Source organism: Lagopus muta, chromosome 1, assembly GCF_023343835.1.
Source record: "Lagopus muta isolate bLagMut1 chromosome 1, bLagMut1 primary, whole genome shotgun sequence".
Taxonomy (NCBI): domain Eukaryota; kingdom Metazoa; phylum Chordata; class Aves; order Galliformes; family Phasianidae; genus Lagopus; species Lagopus muta.
In genome coordinates this window covers 93,584,653-93,611,846 of record NC_064433.1, presented here as the reverse complement: position 1 = coordinate 93,611,846, position 27,194 = coordinate 93,584,653, and the positions used below count along the sequence as shown (strand labels likewise).

Sequence of the window (27,194 nt, the reverse complement as noted above, 5' to 3'; positions counted from 1 at the left end):
GAGGAAGATAAAAACAAAGTTTTTCAGTAGCATTATCTAGTGTTACAATAGAGCCTTACTCTTTAAATTTGATCTTCAATTCAGGATCTAGAAATGTAAAAAAGGAAGCTAGGTTTTTTGATGTAATCACATTACTTGTACGAAATTTCATACATCATTTCATTGCAGATCAGAAAATCTCAGTAAGAACATCTGCAATTCTTCAGATTCGCTCACTGCATCTCTTTTTCAAAATAACTGATTATCATTAGTAAAAGCATATTAACTTATTGTTCATCTCTTTTTTTCTAAGTAATTTCTTGATATTTAGGTATACTGCTGTATATAAATTTCTTTAGCTTGTGATTGAACTGAAAAACTGGAACTAGAATATTTGAGATAGTGGTTAACAAATTTTTCTGGCTATTTTTTTTGCTATCAAATATTTCTGTTTTCACTCTTGAAAATTCCTGAAATTTCTTTCCATTGCTGTTCTACTCAGAATCAAAATTTCTCTTGCCTGTTTGTTAGCACTGCTAAACTTTCTCCTACACTGTTCTCCAGAGTCTTGAGAATCTCTCTCATAAGCAAACCATTTTCACAGTACTGCAGGTGAATGCTACTAGCTTGTGACTCCTGGAACATCATCCTTGAATTGCTTTAGGACATTACGTCTTCATTCAGTTGCTGTGAAATTATGTCCAGATCTCTGCCTGACACATGCTATTTCTTTCTCTGTATTCATTTCTCTTATTCAGAAAGGAGCAGCTACCTTTATATGTAGTGCAAGACTTTTTCCATAATCGTGCTTCTTGATGAGGGTACTTAGTGTAGTCAGGGGACTAAGATTATTGTTGTCTGTTCATTGTGCCATAAGATTTACAGATACAGTCCTGTATGGGAACTGCTGAGTCTCAGCCTGAACCTCTGATTGATCACCTGAGGCAAGCCATGAGTCAGCCAGAGGAGCACAGGTGAAGGCAATGCACCTGTGCTGCCGGAAGGGGTGGAGCCAGGCTCCACTTCTCCTAGACCTATTTAAGAGCTGGCTGCCAGTGGGGAAGGATCTCTTCTGGAGATTGGCTCTTCTGGTGTTTTGTGGGTGAGCCCACCATAAGGGTAAGCCTTCCATTTGTTCTCTTTTGTTATCATAGTCTACTTTGCCTAACTCTTTTGTTTATTTTGTGATTATAATGTCTTAATATCCATTGATTACACAAGTCCAAAGAAAGAAATGCAAAAAAAAAATAAATCTCTTCAGCTTTCTATTTGTTTTTAGTTAAGACATGAATGCTGGAAGTTAAATATTGGGGGGAGGAGTTAGGGAAGGGTTGTTCTATTTTCCCCCATCCTCTTGTTTATAGGATTGGGCTTTTTACTTGATCTGAGTGTTTAACTAGAATTAGAGTTCCTGAATGATACAATGTTGGTTTTCTGTAATGAAAAACAACCATTTTTGAGCTCTGTGTTAAACATCTATTTGACTGAAATCGTATAACATATGTTTGTATTTGAAATAGACAGTAGTAGGTTAGCTTAGCACAGTGAATTGGCCAGATGTGGGTGAAGGAGGAAGCTGTGATTCCCAGCTGGAGTGAGAAATAAGGAATACAGTACAGAAGAGAGTAAGCCGTTGGGAATTAAACCAAAAATATTGGGAGTGATGAATTTCATTGGCAGAGGCAGGTGCAAAAAATGTCCTAAAGGCTGCTTGAAGAATCTGGAATGGAATCCCAAATCCCTGAGTCTTAGACTACATTTGATGCCAGGAAATAGTCATTAAATCTGCTAACAGAAAAACTGCTCAATTTCTCTATTGCTAGTTCACACAGCTGTTGTAGGTTATGATCTCGTATTAGTTAAGAATGCCAGAATCTGTGCTGCTGCTCAAAATTTTTGTTTCCCATTCTCCCTATGAGTATGCATTATAATTGTCTTTAATTACATGTTCACACACTTTCACTGAATTCTTATTCAATTTAATGCATAGAATGGATGGTATTTAGAGAATGAATAAGTTGTATAGTTAATGAAACTGTTGTCTCTAGGGTTTCTTTTTTAACTTTCAGCAGAAACTGAAAGTCATGTAGTGAATGAAACAGATAAATGGAAAGGAAGAAGAATGATGATATTTCAGCGTAGGCTGTTCTAGAGAAATGAAGATTACTGTTTCTTATTCAGAAGCTTTTTAACCCAGCTTTTCATACATCTGCCCATGCTTTGTAAAAGTGACTTTTAATCACTTCCATGGTAGGCATCTCAGAATAGATTGTCAGATGCCAACACAATGAAAGAGGGAAAATGATGTAAATAACTTGTTGGAAACAACAATAGAGAACTCATCGCTACACACTGTGCTGTGCCACAAATGGCTTAAAGAGTTATATCGTTTTTCAAAATGGTTAAAGGTTTAAGAGCTTTCATTAAGTGAAAGATACTAATGAATATACTAGCACTTTTTTCACCAATAATTCAAAGGAAATACCGTTTTTCTCCATTTCCTGGTATAGTACTGTGCTGCACGTTGGTCTTGGCTGGTCTGTTTCACTCTTTGAGCTCGTTTCCTGTACAAATCCCTTAGAAGAAAATGTAAAGCAAATATTAAGATTCTTATTGTCATGTGGTGAATGTCAGTTTCACTGTTTATTCACTATTGCCCTATTTAATAACAGTAGTTTTCTCATGTACATGTGATACTTCATGTGAAATAAGCACATCTAACAGAGGGGCCTTGAAAGCAGCATGGATGGTAGAATTTTGTCAATGTTAAGGCTTAGTTAAAAACTGCAGTGTTTGCATGATATAAGTAGTTATATTTTTGTAATGAAAGTAGATACCTAAAAATCCTTTCAGCATTTTGTAATTTGTGCTGGACCTGGCAAAATGTTGGGTTTAGAAAACATAAAAAGCTAGCTAGCATCATCTCTTGGTTCTGCCTTGTGATAAGGGGCTGAAACAGGCTGCCCAGAGAGGTTGTGGATGCCCCATCCCTCGAGGTGTTCAAGGCCAGGTTGAATGGGGCCCTGGGCAGCCTGGTCTAGTATTAAATGGGGAGATTGGTGGTCTGCCGGTGAAGGGGGGGCTTTGAAATTCATGATCCTTGAGGTCCCTTCCAACCCGGGCCATTCTGTCATTCTGTGAAAATACTGAAGACTTTGAACTCAGGTTCTATTGCACGGATCTGGCACCAGGGCTTTCCAGTTATAGAATGCTGGTAGTCCTAGCATAAAGTAACACCCATACTGAGTTAAAACAAAATGTCCATCCTCATAATTCACATCCAATTCTGTCTGAACTGAATGTAGGTGTGACTTCACTGATAGCTTAGTATGAGAAGGAATGAAAAATAGGAATGGACAATAATTCTTTTTTTTTTTTTTTTGTTTAAATCATTCAAAGTGATTTTTTTTAATATACCAAACGTGATTAGAAATACAAATAAACTTGCTCCCAAACACAACGTGTTTGAGAAATTGCAATTAAGAAAAAAAATGAAACACAAAACTTTTATATGAATAAAGAAAGTAGTAAGCTCCCTAGGGTTTATGGGGTAGAGGTGGGAGATGGTAAGTCTTGATTGGCTGCAGAAAAGATATCCTTCAGTTTTAGCTGTGGTGTTTTATCTCCAACCCTCTTTTTTTTTTTTAACAATAAGAATAATAAAAGTAACATATTCACTTACTAATGGATTTGTTTTCAGATTGCTGTGATACTACATTGGTGAAGAAGGTGGAAAAATACAAGAATTCAGTTCAGAGAGAGGTTTAGGCATTCTTCCATAAATCATAATAGCAGATATTTAAGTATAAGAATTCAGAATTATAGTTGCTTCACTTTGATTATATGAACCTGTAATATCTTGCATTATAGTACTGCTATTACATATGACATCAAAACATAAATGTGCACAAAAGCAGCTCAAATCCTTTTTTCCCCTCTTTGTGGGACAAGTATATGTGGGCCTTAGTTGAAAATCTTTGTTTCAATTATTTGTCTTAAATAAAAAAGCTTTTTTTTTTTTTTTTTTTTTTTTTTTTTTTTTACAAAGAGCAAGTAGACTGTTTCAGAATTGTCATTTTCTTGATATTATATTTTCTGATTGCAGCTGTTTGTGGAGTCCAAAAAGACCGAATTTTTACCTAAAATTTAATTTCAACATTCTTTCTGTACCAGCTATGAAAGACTGAGCTTCCCAGCCAATATGTTTACCTTCCTTTGCCAAACATTTGGGATACTAGGATACACTGCTGAGAGCACTGCAAAGGGAAAAACATCTAATAAACTGTCAAGTCCAGAATTATTGGTATTCTATTGAAGAAAAAAGCTAGTTTACTTAAATACATGATATCTATCAGTTTGATTTGCTTTGTCTTAATGGCAATTAGAGCACAAAAAATTGAAACTAAAATGTTTCGTGATTCTGAAAATAGATAAACTTTGAGAATATACTGTTTCTGTTTTTGAATAGGAAGTAAACGGAAGGTCAAGGCAGCAGTGATTTATTGCATCTTCTAATTTAAAAGACCATTATAATTATTTGTTGTTGTTGTTTTTAAGTGGTAAGACTGAATTCAAGGGAAAGACTTCTAAAACATTTAGTCTCTACTAGAGTTATCACATTGCTTTCAGTTTCATAGTTTGCATTAGGATCAATAAAAAACAAAAAACAAACAATCAACAACAACAAAACAAATCAATTCCAATTTGAAGGTTTGGGAGAATTCTGAACTGTTAGAAACTTGGATAAATGTTGCAGCCTAACTAGACAGAAATAATTTTAAGTAGTTCACACACTAACTTTAACATTCTGAACTTCCTGTTTTAATATTTTCATGTGTCATCTTAAGTTGAGGTATATTCCTGCCTGAAAGGAAGAATGAATGTTCAGCAAAGTCTCTTATTCATGCAGTAGGCATACAACTATCTGAGGCATGTTTTTTTTTATCTGTCTCTTCCACATAAACATCGCATAACCGTAAGACTAAGGCAGGTTGGTAATTTTTCATAATCAATCTGTTTAAAAAAAAAAAATAAACTACCATTTCTTCAATTACAATTCTTTGTTTTGTTAGGTTTTGTCATGACCTTTATGTTCAAAAATAGTCTAATGTTCAAAATTATTTTTGTGAATCTGCAATTGAGCAAGTTGAATTTATCTCTTGTTCTGCAAACCAATTATAGTAAATTACAGTCATTCAGAACCTAAAGACTGTAATAACTCTGACAAAATTATAAGCAAACTAATGGGTCATTTATTATCAGATAACTTTGTGTTCATTGAAAGTGAATACATACTCAGCTATTTTTCCTTTCTAGCTGAAGAGTGGGAGTTAAAACAAAGAACTCAAAAGATAGCCTACAATATTACTGTTCTACAGTTCTACCTCATACCGTATTAATAGAGATCTATTAGATTGGCGTTATCTTTCATCAGTTAGAGAAATGACCGAGTTAATTTTTATGTCAATGGAGCACTTTCTAGTATTTGATAGGTTTCCATCAGATGAGCATACACTGAGTAATATTAACTTGGAAAAAAAGAACATGTAGTATTGCTGTTATTAAAAAGAGTATCTGTGTCACAAGTTCACCAAGTTCTGTGTAAATATTTTTTTATTTGTAATTTATTTTCATTGTATATATGTGCAGAGTAAAATGGAGATACTGAATGTGTGTTTTTTCTCCTAAAATATGAAATAAAGAACAATTATAGCTTATGCAGATGAATTACTTTGGAAATGCATATTCGAAACACTTGTGAATGACTCATTTCTTGTTATACAGCCATTGTACCAATCACATACAAATGTAAATATGAGTTATCAGGTGTTTATACAGCTATTGTAGAAGACTACAAAACACATTCAGAATTTAGATTCTCAATATGCAAACGCTTTTAACCGTGTTGTTTATGGTTTATGTATTCTTTCTTCACATGCATATTGGTCCATTACTTAAGAGCCTTCAGCTGCATGTCAGAAATTGGATGCTTTTTTTGACGATTCCCATCAGTCATCAAAATATGGATCAGATGTGCATCAATAACAAGTCTATATTGGTTACTAGCTTTGCATTTTGTCATGAGACTGAGAGGAGGCACATTTGCGAAGTTTTTAGAGGAAGAATTGAGCGATGCCTTCATTTTCTGCTTGCATTGTTTTCTGTATCCTATATTGCATTTTTCATCTATGATCAACCCTCTTAATCTATGGAATCATAGGGAACGGCATTCTCAGTAAAGAATAGGGTCAGCAGTGGTAACCACTGTGATTAATATCAATGACAGTAAAGCAGTATCTAAAACTCAAACTACCAGGGAAGTAGGTTGCTAAATTTTTTTAGCTCTGAACTTAATCCAAATAGAATTAGGGTAGGATGAGGGAATTTGGAGCTATTACTAATTTTTTATTTTAACTTATGAGACACCAGGAAACCTAACTGCAGGAAGACCTTCGCCGGCTGACAAGATATGTGAAGATGTAAGCCATCAAAATAACTTATTTTCTCACTTTGGTTCTGAGTTCACTTTTTACCACGGTAGGAAATTAGACCTTAAATTTGTGAGTGCTAATTAAAATGAAATGAAAGTAGAAGACATTAAATTACCTGGTCTCAAGCAGTAGGGCATTCATGAAGGCTGTTGATGTAGTCTACCTAGACTTCAGCAAAGCCTTTGACATGATCTCTCACAGTATCTTTCTGCAGAAACTGGCTTCCCGTGGCTTGGACAGTTTTACCCTCCGTTGGATAAGGAACTGGCTGGAGGGCCGTGCTCAGCGGGTGGTGGTCAGTAGAGTTAAGTCTAGCTGGAGACCTGTTTCAAGTGGTGTCCTCCAGGGGTCGGTGCTGGGGCCCATCCTGTTTAATATCTTCATTGACGACTTAGATGAAGGGATTGAGTGTACCCTGAGTAAGTTTGCAGATGACACCAAGTTGGGAGGTGGTGTCGATCTGCCTGAGGGCAGGGAGGCCCTGCAGAGGGATCTAGATAAGCTGGATCGCTGGGCTGAGGTGAATGGGATGAGGTTTAACAAGGCCAAGTGTCAGGTTCTGCACTTTGACCACAACAACCCCAGGCAGCGTTACAGGCTTGGGGCTGAGTGGTCGGATGACTGTGAAGAGGAAAGGGACCAGGGGGTGTTGGTTGATGCTCGGCTGAACATGAGCTGTGTGCCCAGGTGGCCAAGAGGGCCAACGGCATCCTGGCCTGCATTAAAAATAGTGTGGCCAGCAGGAGCAGGGAGGTGATCATCCCCCTCTACTCAGCACTGGTGAGGCCGCACCTCAATTATTGTGTTCAGTTTTGGGTCCCTCACTACAAGAAAGACATTGAGGCCCTGGAGTGTGTCCAGAGAAGGGCAACGAAACTGATGAGGGGTCTGGAGCACAAGTCTGATGAGGAATGGCTGAGGGAGCTGGGATTGTTCAGTCTGGAGAAGAGGAGGCTCAGGGGAGATCTCATTGCACTTTACAACTTCCTGAAGGGAGGTTGTGGTGCAAAAGGGTCTGGCCTCTTCTCCCAGGCAAATAGTAGGACCCGAGTAAATGGCCACAAGTTATACCAGAGGAGGTTTAAGTTGAACATTAGGAGAAACTTTTTCTCTCAGAGGGTGGTCAGGCACTGGAATGGCTGCCCAGAGAGGTGGTGGAGTTGCTGTCCCTGGCAGTTTTCAAGAGGCGCTTGGATGAGGAGCTACGAGATGTGGTTTAGTAGCTTGTGGTACTGGGAATGGGAGGGTGGTTGGACTAGATGATCTTGCAGGTCATTTCCAACCTTGCAATTCTATGATTCTATAATGCATATAAATATGAATATACATTTTGAAGCACGCTTTGGTATATCTGGTATATCATTTCTTCCCTCCTCTTATTTTTGTGACAAGCAGAAAAGCCTATAGTAGCTTTGCAGTGATATAAAGCCTGTCAATCAGTTTGCATTTGTTATCAGATGCAAATATTTGTAGATGTTTTGCTTTTTATCTATTTTCCTTAACCCTACTGTTTAATTCTCTGTCCAACTGAAAGATTATGACTTTCTAGCCATAATCATTCCTTATAAACTCATTTTTAAAGGATGTAGCTAGGATTTGCTAACTGATGGTAGAGACGTTGGTTTTTTTTTTTTGTTTTTTTTTTTTCCATTTTTGGCTTCTATAATTATATCTTTTCTGTTTACTGATTCAATATGATCTTCAAAATGCTAGTATCCTTAATGCAAAGAAATTTTGAAGAAACAAAACAAAAACACCTCTATTTCCATGGTGTCCTCCCAAACCCGCATATGGGTTTTTTCGAACGAGGACAGGATCTTTTGAGCATTATGGAGTATGCTTCTGCCATTCATGCCTTTCTAGCATTGACATGGTTGGATCCTTCTAAAGGGAGTATCTCCATGAAAATGCTATAAAGGCATTAATGTGGTGATTAAGGTGATTTAGCTAGCTGATGAATGAATACTTCTCTAGTTCTTCATAGATTCTCACAGGACTAAATGTGAAGAGCAATGACTCAGCCCTGACTGCAGAGAATAAGACTGCATGCAACAGCAGATAATCCTCAGATGTTTAATATTCATTTTAAGTAACTAAGGATGAATGAAAATATTCTGCAACTTTTTAGCTGTGTTGATGTAGATTAATACTATCATTGAGCAGCAAGTTATTTGTCCAAGCTATGGGAGTATATAGATAGTAATCAGAAAGGAAATCATATATGTTTCTTTTTTTTTTTTTAAATGCATGTCATTAAGTTTTTGCATTTCAGATTAGAAAAAGAAAATTTTCTTTGTCTGTGTCTTTGTCTTGACAATGTCTTAAAATTTTTCATTATGAAAATCACATTACCCTATGCCTTAAGAGGTTGGTGGCCTTGCATGTGGCGGGGGGGTTGGAGATTCATGATCCTTGAGGTCCCTTCCAACCCTGGCCATTCTGTGATTCTTTGAACACACTCCAACAGGTCTATGTTATTCCTGAACTGAGGATTCTACATCTGGATTTAGCACTCCAGGTGAGGCCTCAGCAGGATAGAGTAGAGGGGAGAATCACTTCCTTCGACCTGCTGGACACACTGGTTCCCCATCCAAACTGTCCATCCATCTAACCTATTTCTTTCCAATTTGGAGAGAAGGATGTTGAGGAGATCATGTCAAAGGCCTCACTGAAGTCAAGATAGATGAAATAAATGGCACTTCCCTTTTCCACTGATGCAGTTACACCATCTAAAAACCAGAAGGTTGATCAGGCAGGTCCTGCCTTGGTGAAGCTATGCTGATTATTCCATATCACCTCTTGCTCTTCCATATGCTTCATCATATCTTCCAGGAGAACCTTCCTCATGATCTTCCCAGGCACTGAGGTGAGTCTGATAGATCAATAGTTCCCCAGGTCTCCCTTTCTATGCTTCTTAAAAATGGGTGCTATTTTGCTTTTTTTCCAGTCACGAGGGACTTCCCCTGACCACCGTGACTTTTCAAATATCATCACAAGCAGCTTGGCAACTAAATGAGCTAATTCCCCTCAGGACTCTGGAATGTGTCTCATTGGGAACCATAAGACTAATGGATATATAATTATTTGAAAAACTTAATTGCTAGTTCATTTTTCGAAAGCTAAAAGTGATTCAGTTTATCTTACAATGAATAGACTAGGTGCTGTTTTTTTTTTGTTGTTGTTTGTTTGATGTATGTGTGTGTTTGTTTTGCTTTTTCTATTTCCATTATTGAACTGTTCATTTAATCTACTGAATAAAATGCCTTAATGCTGAGTTCCAAGTTAGTGATATTTGCTTTTTCTATTTGGAAAATAATTTTAGTTTTCCTGTACAAAAGGAGCTATATATTAATGTCAAAAACCTAATGAGTTTTTGTTTGAGTATTATTGGCAAAAATTGTGAAATCCTCAAATCTTAATGTAAACCAAAGAAGAGGGGAAGCTTTTGGTGTGGATTTGTGTGTTTGTTCTTTTTCTTCTTTTTAGACTGGGAGACAAAAGGAATATAATATTTGAAGATAGATTTAAAATGATAAACAAAATCATTTGCTGCACAGGATCAAGGAAAATTTAATAGCATATTAAAGAGTTGGTGCCAAGTGTGATTAAAAGAATAGTTTTTTTTTTAAGAAAAGAAAGGGCTTCTGATAATTTATACTCTTAGTTTTTAGGATTGAGAGCTTTTCTTATCAAATTGATAGGCTGATGAAGATCTTGAGTATAAGAGCATAGAGAAATAAATATTAATATAAGAATTTGAGAATTAAAGAAAATAAGAACTGTCCAGGGTTGCTCTGAGAGGAAAAAACATGAATAAAAGTGTAAGACGACTTTATTTGAGCGTTTCTGAGGTACAGTCAGGAATTTCTATGGGTGTCAGAATTACATATATTGAAGGCAAATAAAAGAAATAGGATAGCATAGAATCAATAATATTATTTTTAGAATCAATAATATTATTTTTACTATTTTTATTTTTAAATTATTTTTATTATTTTTACCTGTTTTTTAATATGATTTCTTTTTCCTGGACTGAAAAAGGATGGAGGCGAGAAGTGTAAGGAACAGTCTCTGGGTAAATGAAGCAAATCTGAGCTAGTCTCCATGAAGAATTTTGTTGCAGAGAAGTTGAAATGTTTGAGTTTCTCTTTTGCTGTGAGTAAAGTGAGCCAATACAGTTAAAGAAAAATTGACTTTTTTTTTTTTTCAAAGCACAAATCAATAATTCTCAGCCTTGTCTTCTTGCCTTAGATAAAGCTTGCAACTCTGCAACTTACTTTTTGTATATATTACGGATAAGCAACAGTAGCTGTGTCACAGTGACTGTTCCAGGGAAGACAATCATATGGTGGTATTTAAATGTAGCTGTCTCGTATGTTAAGTACCAATATCCTTAAGATAATTGTAGAAGAAAAAAGATTAATGGAAAGCTGTACTACTGGGCAAGAAAAAGAGTAGTCTAAGTAACTACCTACTGTTGTAGAATGACAGACAATGCCTTTTTACTTGTGGTCAATTTTTTCTCCAGAACTTTCTCTTTTAAAAAGCCTGGTTTTTATGATGTTGGCATATTTTAGTATTGACATCTAAACTGGAAGCGAGGGCATTCTGTGGATCCTCAGCCAGTCCCCATTCCCAAGTACTGCCTTAAGTTATGTCCTAAACCCCTGTGCTGATATATCCAGGTGGCATTGCTTTGACCCAGTTCCAGGACGATAAGAAAAGAGAGGATAGGTCCTTAGCAGGTCCAGGTACATCTTTCAGTGTCAGAGCAGAGGAAAGCTCATCCCTTGCTGTGGAAATCCAGTCAGTACTGAGAACAGTAATGTGTAAATGAAAAAAACCTTACTGTTCCAGGTTATCTCCGTGTTTTAGGCCTATCTTTGGTTTCATCTGGTCTGAAACAGCCAATGGGAAATCTAAGTAAGTTGGTCAGCTCCCCATACTTATTACGTTTACTGCTTAGAGCTTTAAGCTCTGCATGTTGCCTTTCCACACTTCCTGTTAGAAACTAGTTTACAATAATCCAAACATAGAGTTTATCGTTCTCGCCTCAAATTAGTAAGCTCAAAAGACTCCTTGTCCATTGTACATGAACTGCAATATCTGATGTAGTAAAGGATTGTCCCTGAGAATGGTGCTGAAGTGCAGTGCTTTCTAATAGTAGTGGATTTTTTTAAAATATGAGCTCATGAGATGCTGTATAATGAATGAGTATACAGATATTATAATTAAGAAATAGCCAGAAAAGTTAAGCTAAGAAAGATTATTGCAACAGGAGAATAATAAATGGAAAATGCTTGCCAATATTGTAGGCTCACAATATTCTCTATAAGGGGTGATCTCCAGGAAGAGATCCTTCCTCAGTGGCGATCAACACTTAAATGGGGTCTGGGAGAAGTGGAGCCATGCTCCACCCCTTCCAGCAGCACAGTTGAATTGCCTTCACCTGTGCTCCCCTGGCTGACTCATTGCTTGCCTCAGATGATCAATCAGATATTCAGGCTGTGACTCAGCAGTTCCCATACAGATGTCAAGAAGATGAAGTTAAACAGAAAATATTTCACAGTTTTTAGAAGCACAAGAATATAAATGTACACAATATGAATGTTATACATATGTTTGGTTTTGTCTTTTAGATCATTTCCTTGACAAATTTATCCTTAATCTTTTTATGTTTTCAAAGGGGATGAGGAGTGAGAAAATTCTACGTTTGATTATTTTGCCACTTGACTATCTTAATCATCATCATCTGCAGTTGATATTCTTCTATTCATTTGTAGACATAATTATACAAATAAACATTAAGGTAGCCATCTTCTCTATGTTGGAAGAAGCTAAGGTATTCCAAGCTTGAAGTATGAAAGTGGCAGTTTTAATTAGAAATTAATTAACGCTGTTATTGTATAACTAATAGCTTGAGAATGACAATGTCATGAGCCATCAATTACAGATTACTGTTAAAAACAGAAGGGGCTGCATGGAACATGTTGTAATGTCTCAAAAAGCCTCAGGCTTGGTTATTTTCCTTTGTTACCTAATCCACAAATATTTATCAGATGGTAATGTCTTTCTAATTGATTGAAAATGGCAAACAATATGTTCTTAATGAATTGTTTTTCACTCAAAACTGCTTACAGCGTATTACTATAAGTTACGGTCACTTATTTTTCAAGATTCTAAGGAAAAAAAAATCCTGAATTGCAGACTTTCTGGGTAACAGAAGACATCTAAAAAACTTTACAAATCACACATACAAAACAAATTTTAGAGTTGAAGTATAGCAGTTAAATTCCTATAATTAAGAATTACTACTACCTTGTGTGAGCATTAAGTCCCACTAAAACTGCAAGTGAAATATTTATTTTGGTAATATTCTGCTTCACTATATGCTGCTGATTTACTTTTTAGAGTAGTTGCTGTTCAGTAAATCGCTTTTAACAATGTGGACCCAATTACGTTCTCATCAGCCTTGTTTCATTTTCAAAATGTTCATTTTCCTCTATGTATGAAAAGTAAAGAAACATTACTTTTTTAGAAAGATTATTTTTTAGAAAGAATATAGTGTGAAAGTCTCTTTTTTTTAGAGGCCTTTATTGAAAACAGCATGCAGCCTATCAGTAGTTTATATTTCATGTCTTGAAATTATAACTTTTTGAGAGACACAATAAAAGTGTGATTTGAGGCACTGTGTAATCAAAGGAAAATAAGAAAGAAGCAATGAGTCTGGCAAAGCTTGCTTTGTAACATTTCTCTCAAGTTTGTTAAAACAGTATTGCAAGTTCCCCACCTTTCCCTTGTAAGCACCATTGATTGTGATGAATCTTTCTATATAAAATGTTTTAAGTTTATTAAATGATGTTATGTAGATCTTTAAACTAGTTTAGGTAAGACAGGTATATTATTAGTCAAACACTAATGTATACTAACTGTGTACTTCAGTAAACGGTTATGCAATTAACTGAACTCTAGATTATGCTAAGATGCTGACTGTTCTAGTTCAATTGTCTTTCATTGCTATGATAAAAACAGCTAGTGTTAGTCAACCAAAAATATTTGTACAAAACATGATCATCTAGTGGAAATACTAGTAGAGTTTATGGATGAATAGGAGAAATAAGAGAGTACACAAAATGAAATAAGGATATTTTCAAACTTTATTGCTGTGGGGGGGGGGGCATGACATCTCACTTTCCTTCCTGGCATATCTGAATAAGGATCTGTTTTTAATACTTAAATCTATGGTGCTAGTTACACAGCCTGTATATTCTTGTGATTGCTGTTAATAATGACACCCACATACACCTTCATGACTTCATGTTTTTAGCTTCATTATTTGACTGGATTTAACTGTAAGCTCACAGCCTTGCTCCCCTTGTTTATAATCTCGTTCATGAGTGACCAAAGCCTGTAAAACCAACTACATATTTTGTACATTCTTTTTTAAAAGTTGGTTATGTGATTAATGCACACCAAACACTTGATACTCATAACCACTGAGAAGCAGTGGGTCACTTCTGCTGGTGCAGATTTGTGTAAGCATGGTGTGCAGGCTCTTGTTCATTGCTGGTGAAAATGCACAGCTAACAGTGGTGACTATGTTTAAAAAAAAATAAAAGATGAACTTGCTGTATCAAATAGTGTTATTTTTCTCTTTGTATCTGTAGTAGATTCCATAGAAATAAATAGGAGGCATTACTTCTGGAGCAACTGACGTATTTGGTTTCTTCTATTTGATTTCCATGAGAATTCTCTTACATAAGCAAATTACTGTATAATTTTTCCAGATTCCTTTTGCAAATACATATATTTCTTCCTAGTTAACAATGTGATGTGACCTTTATTAACCCTGTGCATATGCCATTGCGGACTCTGTTTAGATTTCACTGATGTTATCTTGAAACTCAAGGATTTTGCATAGGTAGCAATTCTTCTTGAAGTTTTAGTAGAAGTTTGTGCTATTATGTAACAAGGGATATTCATCCGCAAAACAGTTGACTTTGCGAAAGGGCCACAACCCTTTTTTTTCCCTCTGATCTATCTCCTGATGATGTTTTAAAAGCAGTTAGAACACTCAAACTCTGAGAATTGCTAGCTTTGTGAAAGTACTGTTCCAGATTTACTTTTTCAAACTGTATAGCTGAGTTTTATACAGATTTGATTTTTTTAAATTAACATAGCTAGATGAAGACTGTAGACTACAAACCATTTACATAGCGCCTAAGTCTAATACAGAAGCAGTGTGAGTCATGTCAGTGTAACACTGAATTATGTTTATTGCTGCTGAAAGACAGGTGACTACCTGTCTTTCATGTGCATGGCGTTCCTGCAATATGATTTCCAGATTGGATTGTTTTGTATGTCTGGATGGGCTTGGGTGATAATCAGATACAGAATGCACCTGTAAGTATGTCCTTAAGAGAGAAAATTCTTAGGGTCAGAACCAACTTAGACATTTTGTACCTTTGGGAATGCTGATTATATATTTTTATGTGGTATATGCGTTTATGAGTTATTCATTAAGGAGACTGAGCTGAGGTGTCTTATTTCCTTCACTATAAATGTTTGCTGTAGCTTATGCATTCCATTCTGAGTTTTAGATTAGTTTTACAACAGAGTTAAAATATTGAGAAAACTGCTAAAAAAAAAAAAAAAATGACAATAGTTGCATTGAATTGATCCTTTTTAGCTATAAAATAACTTTATCATCTTATCCTCTTTTCAAATACTCATATTATTCAGAGACTCTTAGTTCTTATTAGTTTCTGCCCCTTGACCTCTTTTTAAGAACAATAATTAACTAGTAATATATTGCTTTACATGGAGAAGATCAGTAAATGAGTATATTTTCCTCCTTGTAGCACTTTTGAAGTGAAGCCTATGGTTTTATTGCTATTTCACCCATTCAGTTCTCAGACCTGTAAGCCATATTACTGTTGAAAACATGTCTGTAGGAACACTTCAGGGGCTGCATTTCCACTAACAAAAGGCCAAGTAAATTCCAACCGCAAAAGGTATGTTTTGGTAGATTTATTAATTGCTCTTGTGCTCGTTTGTTTCAGCATGCAGCTCTTCAGGAAGAAATGTCTTTTAAAGTGAAGGTAAAATTAAGTAGTTGGGGAGGAAAAAAAAAATCTGATGCGCTAAAGTCAGTGCATTTGATGAGACTTTCCTAAAATAGCAGAAGCAAGCTCAATAGAAAAATGAAGTTGCTATCAGCTTTTTTTTTCTTTGAAAAATATCTCAAAGAGTAGCGTGCCAGAAATGTCCAAGAAAATGTTCTGCTGCCTTCCTGCTTTCTTCTTGTGATCAGGCTCTGTTGAGTTAGAGCATGTCTCATGTTGTATGGGAACTGCTGAACCATGTCCTGAACCTCTGATTGAACACCTGAGGCGAGCAATAGTCAGACCTGGGAGCACAGGTGAAGACAATTCTCCTGTGCTCCCAGAAGGGGTGGAGCCTGGCTCCAGTTCTCCTAGACCCCATTTAAGAGCTGACTGTGAGTGGGAAGGATCTCTCTTGGAGATTGCTCCTCTTAGAGTCTTCTCAGTGAGCCTGGAGGAAGGGTAAGCTTTCCATTTGTTCTTTGGTGGGATTACCTGGTTAGCCTAACTTTCCTGTATATTTCTTAATTATAACATCTGTTTATTAATTGACTAAGAGGATAAAATGTTAGAAAAATTATTCAGATTGTTCAAGAAAAAAATTAAAAAACATTATATGTCTTTTATGTTAGGTATTGATTTTCAAAAGAACTGTGCGTGAAGCAAAGCCACAAGAAAACAAAACTTTTTTGGGGATGGAGATGTGGGAGGTGAAGAAGGAGTTCTCAAAATTATTTTTTCCTGGCTCTAAATATATATCTCATTAGGAAGAAATTAGTTGATTTCCCAAGCAGTTTGTCCTTCTAAGACATGTATGCAGAATGAGCTTGAACTGTGCATGCTTCTGCATACGTAACTGTGTGTTAGTGTTCTTAAGTATGCAGTAGTTTCTCTTTAACTTCTCATTTTTCAGAAGAGATGCAGGGAGAAAGAAGTGTAAGTGTGAGTTGACATGGTATCCCATATCCCCCTGTCTAAATTGGAAAAGTATGAATTTGATGGGTAGACCATTCAATGGATGAGGATCTAGATGCATGATTGTACCTACAGTGTGATAGTTGGTGACTTGATGTCTAGATGGAGATCAGTGATGAGTGACATTCCTCAGGAATCAGTACTGGGACTGGTGCTCTTTGACATCATCATCATTTTGATTGACAGTGATTGAATGCACCTTCAGCAAGCTTGCGTATGATGCCAAGCTGTATTGTGCAGTCAACACATGCTAGAGTGATGGGATGTCATCCAGAGAGATCTAGAGGCTCAAGCAGCAGGCTAGGTCAACCCAATGAGGTTCAACAAAGCCAAGAGCAACACCTTGTACTTGAGTCAAGGCAACCTGCACTACAACTGTGAACAAGATTAAAAGAAAAATACTTAGTATGGAATATCTAGAGAAGCAGAGAGCTTTCTAATGTACTATAAAGCAGATTCCCAATGCCATATATTGGACAAGAATTATGCTGTGCTTTAGCCTTGACACCAGATACTAGAAATAGCTGTTAACAGTGAAAAGGTACATTTGGATGATGTTATGCTAGTACTGATCAGTAATTCTAAGGAAAAGAAACTGACAAATATGCTATAAAAATGACAACTCAATCTGATACTTAACACCAGACATGCCAAACTGAGAATGCACGTGTAAGTAGTATAAATAGCTACACTTGTTTTCTGTGTTTGTGCCATTAAATGCATTTCAGACATTTCAGAAACTAAAACTTGTACTTTCAAGAGGCATTTAGCGAACTTCTTTAAAACTTACTTATAAGGAAATAAGTTAGACTTTTGTATTGCTGCTTCTTATTTCCTGACTAGACAAAAGCATAATGGACTCTCTGATTGGGATGATCAAAAGGGCAGAGGACACCAGAAAGTGATTAACAATTGAATGTTAATCTTTGGCTTAGTTCAGTTTATAGCGATAGCGCTCAGTTTAGCTGTCTGTCACTCATAGGGAGCTGCTGCTACTAATACAATCATGTTACATTGTATTTTTCTGATGTTATTTAATATCTAATCTACAGTTGTTTATAGATAATGGAAATTCTTTCCTGAATGAAAAGCTTTTTTTTTTTGCTTTTTTTTTTTTTTTTTGAAAATTAAAAAAATACATACAAATTCATAAAAGATGGTTTCAACCCAGCACATATAGTTGGGATCCTACTTTAAACGTAACATGGCTAGTGGTCATGGCTTGGGTGGTCTTTGGCACCTAAGGCAGGAAGAGGTGGAAGAAAGGAGTGACTCAGATTAAGCATGTGACCTAGGCAGAGTTAGGGCTGACAGAATTCAGTGGCCAGCACCATATGTGGTTGATGAGTGCCAGCTAATGGAGGAGCTGGTGGATGAACTTTGCACCTGTAGAGGATGCTGCAGCTGACCATCAAGGTGACCTGCATCTATGAAGGCTTTGTGAGAATTGATAGCAGCCTTTCAGTATTTGAGGTGGAGGATTTTTAAGAAAGAAGGGGATAGACTCTTTAGCAAGGTTTGTTGTGATTGAACTTGGAGAAATCTTTTCAAACTAAGAGAGGGAAAGTTAGGTTGGACATCAGGAAGAAAAAATCTTTCGTGGTAAGAGTAGTGAGGCACTGGAACAGGCTGCCCACAGAGGTGGTGGATCCAGTTCAAGGTCAGACTGGACTGGGCTCTGAGCAATGGGATCTAGTTTTAGATATCTCTACTCAGTGCGAGGGAGTTGGAGCAGATGACCTTCAAAGATCTCTTTGAACTCAAATTATTTGAAATACTAATTATTATAGTTTTCATTTCTGAGCGTATTCTAATTTCATTATAACTCCCGTAAGCCTCCATAAAATGCTATCTGAGAAGCATTATGTTCTGTTATGCAGTCCTTGAAAATAAAATGAAAGGCTGATGTATTGCTATATTGCTCGCGAAAGCATATAGTTGTCAAAGTTTTAAAGTCAATTTGTGTTGGCCTGTATGGGGAAAGCAAGCTGAAAAACATAATTCATGAGAACAGAAGGAGAAAGTAACTGCTCTAATCCAAATTTTTGACTTGAGAATACTTTTTAAATCCTGCAGTGCAGCAAAAGTTACCTCTGAATCATAGAATGGCCCGGGTTGAAAAGGGCCACGATGACCATCTAATTTCAACCCCCCTGCTATGTGCAGGTTCGCCAACCACTAAACCAGGCTGCTCAGAGCAACATCCAGCCTGGCCTTGATGGGGCATCCACAACCTCATTGGGCAAACTGTTTCAGGGCATCATCACCCTCTGTGTGGAAAAACTTCCTCCAAATATCTAACCTAAACCTCCCCATCTCAGTTTAAAACTATTATCTTTGTATAACCTATTATCAGTGTTTTGACTGATATGTTTGATGGAAGAATTGATAGATTCACCTGTTCAACTCTCAAGAAGCAGATGGTGAAGTCCTGCTTTTGTTTCTCACTCGTTTGTTTCAGTGTGTCTATAGCTTCCCATTCTTGACTCACTGTAAAAGTGAGGCAAAGGTTTCGCTTTTTCTCCCCTTCGTTACATACCTTTGTGTGTAGCTGGCTTCCTTGCTTGTTTTCCCTTAGGCATTTGAAGTGGCATAAAGGGAAAGTGGGGGTTTTGGAATGTGCTAATGTTCTTCACAGTCATATGAAACTTCTTGCAGAGATGTGGTTGCTGTATTTTCTTTTTTTTTTTTTTTTTTTTTTTTTTTTTTTTTTTTGCTTGCCTTTTGCTGCTTTAAAGCAGTCTTCCAGTTTTTCCCAGGTTTAGCACTGTATATGGCTGACAAGTGCTAACTGGCAGAGGAGCTGATGAATGACTTTCTTTATACCTGCCCAGGTTCCCTCTGGGTACACCTTCCACCTGAAGCTGGGTGGTGTGATGTAGAATCTATTGTGAAAGTGACTGTGGCTCCAAGGTGCTGGATTTCACAGACTGAAGAACTGAGACTTGCATGGAGCTGTTTCAGGGGAGAGTCAGGTTGAAATTTAAGGGGCTCTCTCTGAGAGTGGAGTGGTGGGGAACAGGCACCCCAGGACAGTAGTCTTGTTACCAGTCTTCTGGCATTAAGGAAGCTGTTGGGCAGCACTTAGATGTATGGTTTTTTTTTTTTTGTTTTTTTGTTGTTGTTGTTGTTGTTGTTGTTGTTAGTGGCATTTGGTGCCAGGGTTTTTGTTTTTACTCAATAATCCTCGTAGATCATTTCCAAGTCAGTACATGTTTTATGCTTTCTATTATCTATGTTTTAAAACACAGAGAGCATAAAACATGTACATGTTTTAAAACACAGGACACATCTGACACTTGGAGGGGGGAATAAAAGAAGGTTTCTACAAGGTGTGGCTTGTGGAGAGGATATAATTTTGCCTTGCAATATATGCAGTAATAAAGCAACAGAATAGAATTTTATGGTGATCTAATTATGTTTGAGAAGGTTGCATTGTTGTTTTTTTTTTTTTGTCCTGTCTCATAATCTTTTTTGAAGTCTGAGTTCTGTGAGAAAGCAGGTTACATCTTCCATTGTTGAAGGCTGCTTAAATGGATTTTGAAGAAAAATGAAGTATCCTTAAGCATAGTAGTAACATAGTTAGCATTGTAATTTGTCTGATACCTAGGCAGACTTTTATTGAACCACTATGGAGCATTCAGTTCATTAGAACCAGTGTTAAGAAGGTTGCCTTGAGCTCTAGTCAATGTGTAGATCTAACTTTGATATCAGAATGTTCAAAATAAGTTATTGTGCCTTGCTTTAGGTGAGCTTGTAGTGATAAGAGTTTGTGGATTCTGAGCAACAAACACTGGTGCTGAGTAAATTCCCTGAATTTCTTATTAACTTCATTCTTTTCTTTCTGTCTTGAAAACAATGCTCTGAAATACTGCCCCCTTGTATTCCAGTATTTTACCAAACAAATATCAGATGTCATAATGTCAGATGTCAGAATGTCATGCACAAGGAATGTTGTGTTACAGCTGCTTCTTTTATGCATTTATTTTGTTGTTTATTTCAGTCCAGAAATTTTAAGATTAGTCAAGCATTACTATGCTTTTGTATTAGATCTGTTATAATTTGATGTGATGTTCATCTTTCAGTATTTTTTTAAAATATTGTCATGTTTATTTTTTCTTTGAGCAAGCTGAGAGTCTCAAATTGTTTATAAACACTAGTCAGAACATTTTCCTGCTATGAGTAATATTTTTCAGGTGAGGAATTTGGGGCAAGGGAGAGATAAAAGAACGTGGCCACTGTGTCAAGCTAAGTAACTACTAGAAGTAAGCTCCTATTTTAGTGATTTTTATGCCCTTTCTTGGTTTAAGGCTATGAAATGGGTGCATATTCTTGATATCATTAATGGTAAGCTAAAGAAACTGGAGAGAAAATAGAATAAGTGTGACGTTTATCTGCTGTCTGTCAGTGGTGGGGAAAAATAAGGAAACGAAGGATGGAAAGACACAATATATATATACCGCGATAGGCAGATCACATAACAAGTAGTATTGGTTAAACTCTTGTTCAGGTGAATTAAAAACTGCTTATTTAGAAAGATAGAAAGAGGGTGACAGCTTCCTCTCCTGTATTTTCTATATCATCAAGTGTCAGTAGTAGGTGTGCTTTTCAGGCCTCTGATATTTAAGATGCAGTAAAGCGTAGAGCCACATCTTTCAAGTGCAATCCCAAAAATAGCCAGATTGCCCAAATGCAAGAGCCCAGTAGGACTCGGTCCAAGGAGGATCCTCTCCAAGTGACTTGCCAGTTCGCTGCCAGCACTCTCAATTCCTAGACAAGTGTGGGCAGCAGTGTCTGCGCTATGGCAAGAAGCAGGGGATGCAGTTTGGAGGTTATGTGTGCAATTAGTAGTGAAATCTCTTAAGCCCCAATGGAGCTTAAATCCTAGCTGTCAGATGTTAAATTAATAAGTTCTATGTTGTCAAAAGAAAGAAAGAGCTGGTGAAATAACTTCTGTAAATAGCTGCATGTACCATCCAATACTGTAGGTATGACTGTAAGTATGAAGTTGACTGATTCCCTTCCTGCTTAGGAAATAATTTTGCGCAAGATGTCTGAACCTGTGTGCTGGCAACTGAGTCTATTAGTGTCCTCACTCCCTTCTGGCCACTAGTGGTTTTGATGGCCACAGGTAGCAAGACCTGCGGTTCATCAGGTTTTCGCATGGGAAGAGTCCTGACAATAAAAGAGGATAAAACTCAGTAGTAGTTTACAAACACAGCATGTTGTTTCAAGAGCAGCCTGTACTGGTCTGTAAATTGTTCAGGCTTAGGAAAGCCCTTTTTTGTCCTAAAATTTTACAGTGAAGATGAGAACTGCTAACTAGGTGAGTTTCAAGTTTTCTGGCCATTTCACGGGGAGAAAATGGAAATGGCTGGTACTAGTAACATGGCAGGTAGCAGGTTACACAGCATGGGCAAGAGCATTACTGGTGACCAGAGTCTGATCTGAGGATGAGGTTGGGAAAAGGAAAGAGGAAGGCATAAAGGGGGACTTGGAAGGGCTGCCATGGTATCTCAGATTGAGGGGGCAGTCATCATGACATACTTTATTTTGTTTCTGACTGTGATGAAGCTTATTATTTCCAAGTACTGATTATTTTTTTTAAGTTTTTGTTTATTTTGTCTTTTTAGACTTGTTAAATACTCTTTACGTGAAACTCTGACCAGTTGTGATCTGCAGGAATTGAGAGATCTGGTCGTTCTTCCTGGATTTCTAATTATATATATATATGTATGGTGTCAAATGTAGGATATAAAATGAATAAAGAGATATAGGGTGTAAGTATGATTGAAGGTGAGCACACCGCTGATCCTATGAGAATTCTTAATGTGAATGCTTTGTCTGGGTAGTGTGAAAAAACATCTATTGTGAATTCAGTGTTGACATCTTCAAGACGTAATGCAGTTATTAATCCAAGCATTCTCAGAATAATTATCACTAAGGTATAAAAATGTTCAAATATTCATATGCTTTCTGGGAGACAGAACCCATTCCCAAGTGTGCACTGTAGCCTACTGGAAAATTCAGTGAACTTTACATGTAGAGGTTACCCACAGAATCACAGATCTTCTACAGGCTGCTGTTAACAGCCCTTAACTCTAAACCAAGGTTTTCTGCCTTGGGATGTATCATTCACGCAGGCTGACTGACAGACTGCACAAGGTCATATCAGGTAGAAGTTTGAGAGAAGCAGCATTTCAACTTCACTGTGCTGCTTTTTTGTAGTGTCTGTGCTTCACGTTAAGGATGTCTGGCTCTGTATTACCCGTCAGCAGCTACAGTGCATATCAATGTGTAAGGCTGCTACTGTATTTGTGCTACAAAATTTGTTTAGGTGTACTCCTGAGCCCACATTCATTCCTTTACATATATTGAGTAGAGCTGCTGATGTATCTGCCTGTAACAAATCAATCAACTTGTTTCAGGAACCTAGTCAAATTCTCTGAAAATTCTCTCTAGATTTTGTTTTTATTCTGCTTGTGCAGTTTCATTTAACACCCTTCAGTACAGTCCTTTTTCTGCACTCTCTGTATGGGACAGCTGCTTGTTTCTCTAATTATAACTGTAATTTAGATAACATGTTTGATAGCTTTTATATCATACTCTGTAATCAGATACTTTTTTAGTTAAGAAATGGTTAATATTTCACTCTCTTCACTCCTTCAGCATAAAATTTTTCAACTATAGCCATGGTCAATTCATGTAGATTGTAATATGGGAAAAAAATGGAGTTGAGTAAGGATGGGGAAACAGAGGATCATTTAGTTTCAGAAATCTCAAGAAAGGTTGCCACAAATTAAAAAAGAAGTTATAGAATATGAGTTCTCCTGGGATGTTTCTAGAATCTAGTCTTCTAGAATACAGTCCAAGATAGTCTGCAGTTTGAATGAATGAATGACTGGCAAGCAGCTTCTGGAGAGCACAGGAGAAGCATCACTAGTTTTCCAGATTCTAGCAGAACGAGTTCAGAAATAATTTGTTCTTTAGCGAGCTTAATTATTTAACTTTCATGCTGATTCAGGATGAAAAACTCAGTTTACTGTAGAAACAATCCAAAAACACAAATACAATGAAATTATTAGATGTTGGATTGTTCCTATCTTGAGATGTTAAAATCTTGGGATATATTTAAAAAAATAAAAAAATAAAAAAATAAAAAACGAGCTCAAATGAAATGGAAAAATTATAACTATGTTTTTAGAACTTAAAAAACATTTTCATAATCTTCGAGAGAAAAACATATTTTTGATGGAAAAAGAACTTGTAATTTTTTTTCCAATCCTTTTAGAATCCAGTAGACTATCACACAGAGATGAAAATGAGGTTGTTTGAAATAGTATGGTCAGACAAGGTAGCTTGAAAGTAAAAGTGGTTGTCTAGACAGTGTTCTGTTTCTGTTATATTCCCGTATTGCTGCTGAGCAGTATAATACTTCAAAGGTGCAGGGGTTCTTGTGCAGCTCACAATTGAAATCAGCTTCATGTTTTTAAAGAGGTGAGTAACAATATTTCACCTGATTGTTCTTATTGCAGCAAGAGAATCAATGGACAGTAACAAGATTGCTCACATAAATATCCACTAAGTAATAGTTTGTAGTTATATTTTCTAAAAACACCAAATGAGTGCATTTTTTTTATCCCCATAAGCATCTCCTAAGGAATTAATGTAATGAGATCTGTCAAACCAATCTGGGAAATTACACTACACAGACATGATCAGTCATACATTTGCATACATGCTTTTTCATTGAATTCTACTGTCAATGAAAACAGGCTTTTCAAATTTGTATAATTCCAGAGTAATAAACAGAAATCATACAGTGCTGGTTATATGCCTAATGAAATACATGTATATGCAAATAGGAGAAGTAATTTTGGAGTACTCACTGTAGATACTTAGAAAAACCCAAGCAGAGCCAAAAAGAGATTTATTGAAGAAGCTACAGTGAAGAAAATGTTCTAGGATTTTTTTTTTTACAAAAAAGTGAAATTTGAGTTTACAAGTAGAATTTTAGAATGATTTCTTTGACACATTTTTTTCTGTTGCCATATTTGCCAATATTATTGATGAATATATTGAGGTGAAATAAACCATCAGATGACACAATGAATACCGCTTTCAAGTGCGCAGTGTCATGAAGTTTTATTACTGTTTCTATGCTTAAATTTCAGGTGGTAAGTTGAGCAATTATAAATTGTAATTTAAGTATAAAAGATCTGGTTGTATATGGTCAGTAAGTTGTACAATGATTTCAGCCTGTGCAACAGAATCAAAACAAATGCATGAAAATAAAATAGCCCACAGGTGCTGCTTCCCTTTCAACTTACTCTGGCTATTCATGAGGTATCTTCACAGAATGTCAAATAAATGCTGGTTTAGCATTGCATCACCTACTCTTACCCCAGGAGGAAAAACTAGGTTAAGATTAAGTTTTTTTTTTTTTCTCCTCCAATTTCTGAGTACATATCAGTTATAAGGGTAAGGAAGTTACCCAGAATGAGGTAATTCATATCCTCAATAGTCTAAATTTATCTCGGACATAAATATTATTTTATAACATATTTCAATATCCTTCAATTCTGTATAAGATTTCTCTGTAATGTATTGCTTGGTCATTAGGTTGTAAATTTATATAGTTTACTATGTTTCAAATTCTGGCTGGATTTCCACAGTTTCTGGTTTTCTAGGAGAAAACAGTACAATTTACAATGTTTTCTCAAATTCATTCACAATTTGGTTCTTCACTCATTTACATCCACTAAAATATGAAGCCTACTGAAAACAATCTAGAATGTAGTAATGCAGTATTTATAGAGCTTTCAAAGGTGTCTAATTGAAGTAAAAAAAAAAAGTTTTTGGAAAATAAGTATTCTATATTAAGAAAAATCTATAGACTGTTCAATGAGGATATTCTCACCTAAAACTGTCTTTCATTTTAATAGAAATCATGCTTTTGTAGGAGAGAATGCACATTTAAATATGTGCATGTGCTTCATTTTGTTTTCTCACCAATTTCATCACTGTGTACAGTGAGTAGTCATTAAATCCTTCCCAGAACACTACTTTGAAATCTTTACAGATGAATTCAGCCTTGAATGTATAGCTTTTCTTACTCCCTAGTCAGACTGTTTGAACTTAACTGTTATCAAAATAACAAACATTTTTGATCAGTTGTTTGATTTATGAGGCAAAAAGGACAATATTTGTTCTTCCGTTTACTTAGATGACATGTGAATTCGCAAGATTTTTATTACCCAGCAAGTATTTTAGTCAATGTCCATGGTTTTAGCTTCACTGAATAAGAGAGCTTATTAATCTCTCTTTTTTTTTTTTTTTTAAACTACTTTTCTGTTTTGCAAGATTAATTTTCTGGAATGTTCAGATAATCCTGTTGAGATATTTGACTGATAGTTTGAGTCTTCCTCCTAGTTCAACTTTTCTCATCAGTGCAGAAACCTGGTTACTGAGCAGAGGTTTAAACTTTCAGCATGAGAAATCCTAAATGCATCAGCCACAGTCTGACTTCATTTTCTCAGAAGTAAGACCTGTAGGTAAATAGCAAGAATAATAATACGTACACTGGAAAGTTGACTAGTACTCTGGATATTCTGAGCCTTAGTGCTCTGAATAGGCTGGCTTTCGAGGTGTTTCCTTACTCTATCATGGAACTGAAGAAAATTTATTTTGATTCTATCATTCTGCGCAAAATATACTGTTTTTCAGTGTGATCTGCTTACTTAACTGGATGCGTAATTTAAATTTCTGTTCTGTCAGCGCTGCTCTTACGAGGAGATAAGTAGATGTAAGAGAAGACATTTTATTCTAAATCAAAAGGACAACATTTCTTTACTGTATTTTTGAAGAAATTGATTCTTGTTTGTTAGAGTATTGTTCAATCACAACTTCTTTTTTACGTTTAATGCACTAATGTGTTTCCTGCTTGTTGCTCAGTATTTGAATGTTTTAATTACCTTTTGTCTTTTAGCTTCTGTTGTTGAATCCTATGGAAGAAGAATTAATCTGTAGTTCAGGCTTGCCAAGTTCATGGTCTTATGATAGTGAAGAGTTTATGCTGAGTCTGAATTCTGAGTTGGAATTCTTTTGAGATAATCCACCAAGGACAGTAGTGACTCAACAGTGAGAAGTAGTAGACATCTACATTGTTGCTGCTTCCTCTAAATTATATAACTAGAGTTTTAAAGTGGCAAATCTGTTGTATCCAGATCCTTATCAGGTGGGAAAGGAAGCAGTCTCTCATCCTGGACTCTGTGATATTTGGAGATTCTTTGGGAGGAAGGTTGGACTTTATGGTTTATTATTTTGTTGCAATAGCAACAGGGCGTTGTGTTAATGACAAAAAAACCTTTAGGTGTTTTCTCGTAGAATGCACTTGTCTGCTGGGAGATAGAGGTTAACTTGATTTCTCACTTGAATTGAAAATCAATTCAACTACCTCTCAGTCATAATCTTATAAACTGTATTTGAGAATCTGCTCCAGTGTTGAATTACATGCAAGTTTTTGCTCGGAATTGAGTTCTACCTTTCTGAAATGGAAGCTTTCCTAAGATGATCGATCCTTTATTTTTTGCTTTAATAAGTAATAGCTGTAAATTAAGTTTTCACTAAATGCTGAAATTTCTGT

General features: G+C 36.2%; 1 protein-coding gene and 1 long non-coding RNA gene across 4 annotated transcripts in view; both read left to right on the top strand.

Moving 5' to 3' along the window:
* Positions 1-27,194, top strand: part of CADM2 (cell adhesion molecule 2) — a 611,269-nt gene that overhangs the window by 51,602 nt on the left and 532,473 nt on the right. The gene's annotated exons all lie outside the window — the stretch shown is intronic.
* LOC125691701 (uncharacterized) lies at positions 1,052-9,777 on the top strand. The gene is made up of 4 exons (XR_007376224.1): positions 1,052-1,098; positions 6,409-6,458; positions 9,191-9,336; positions 9,418-9,777. It is a non-coding gene; the product is annotated as an uncharacterized LOC125691701 (long non-coding RNA).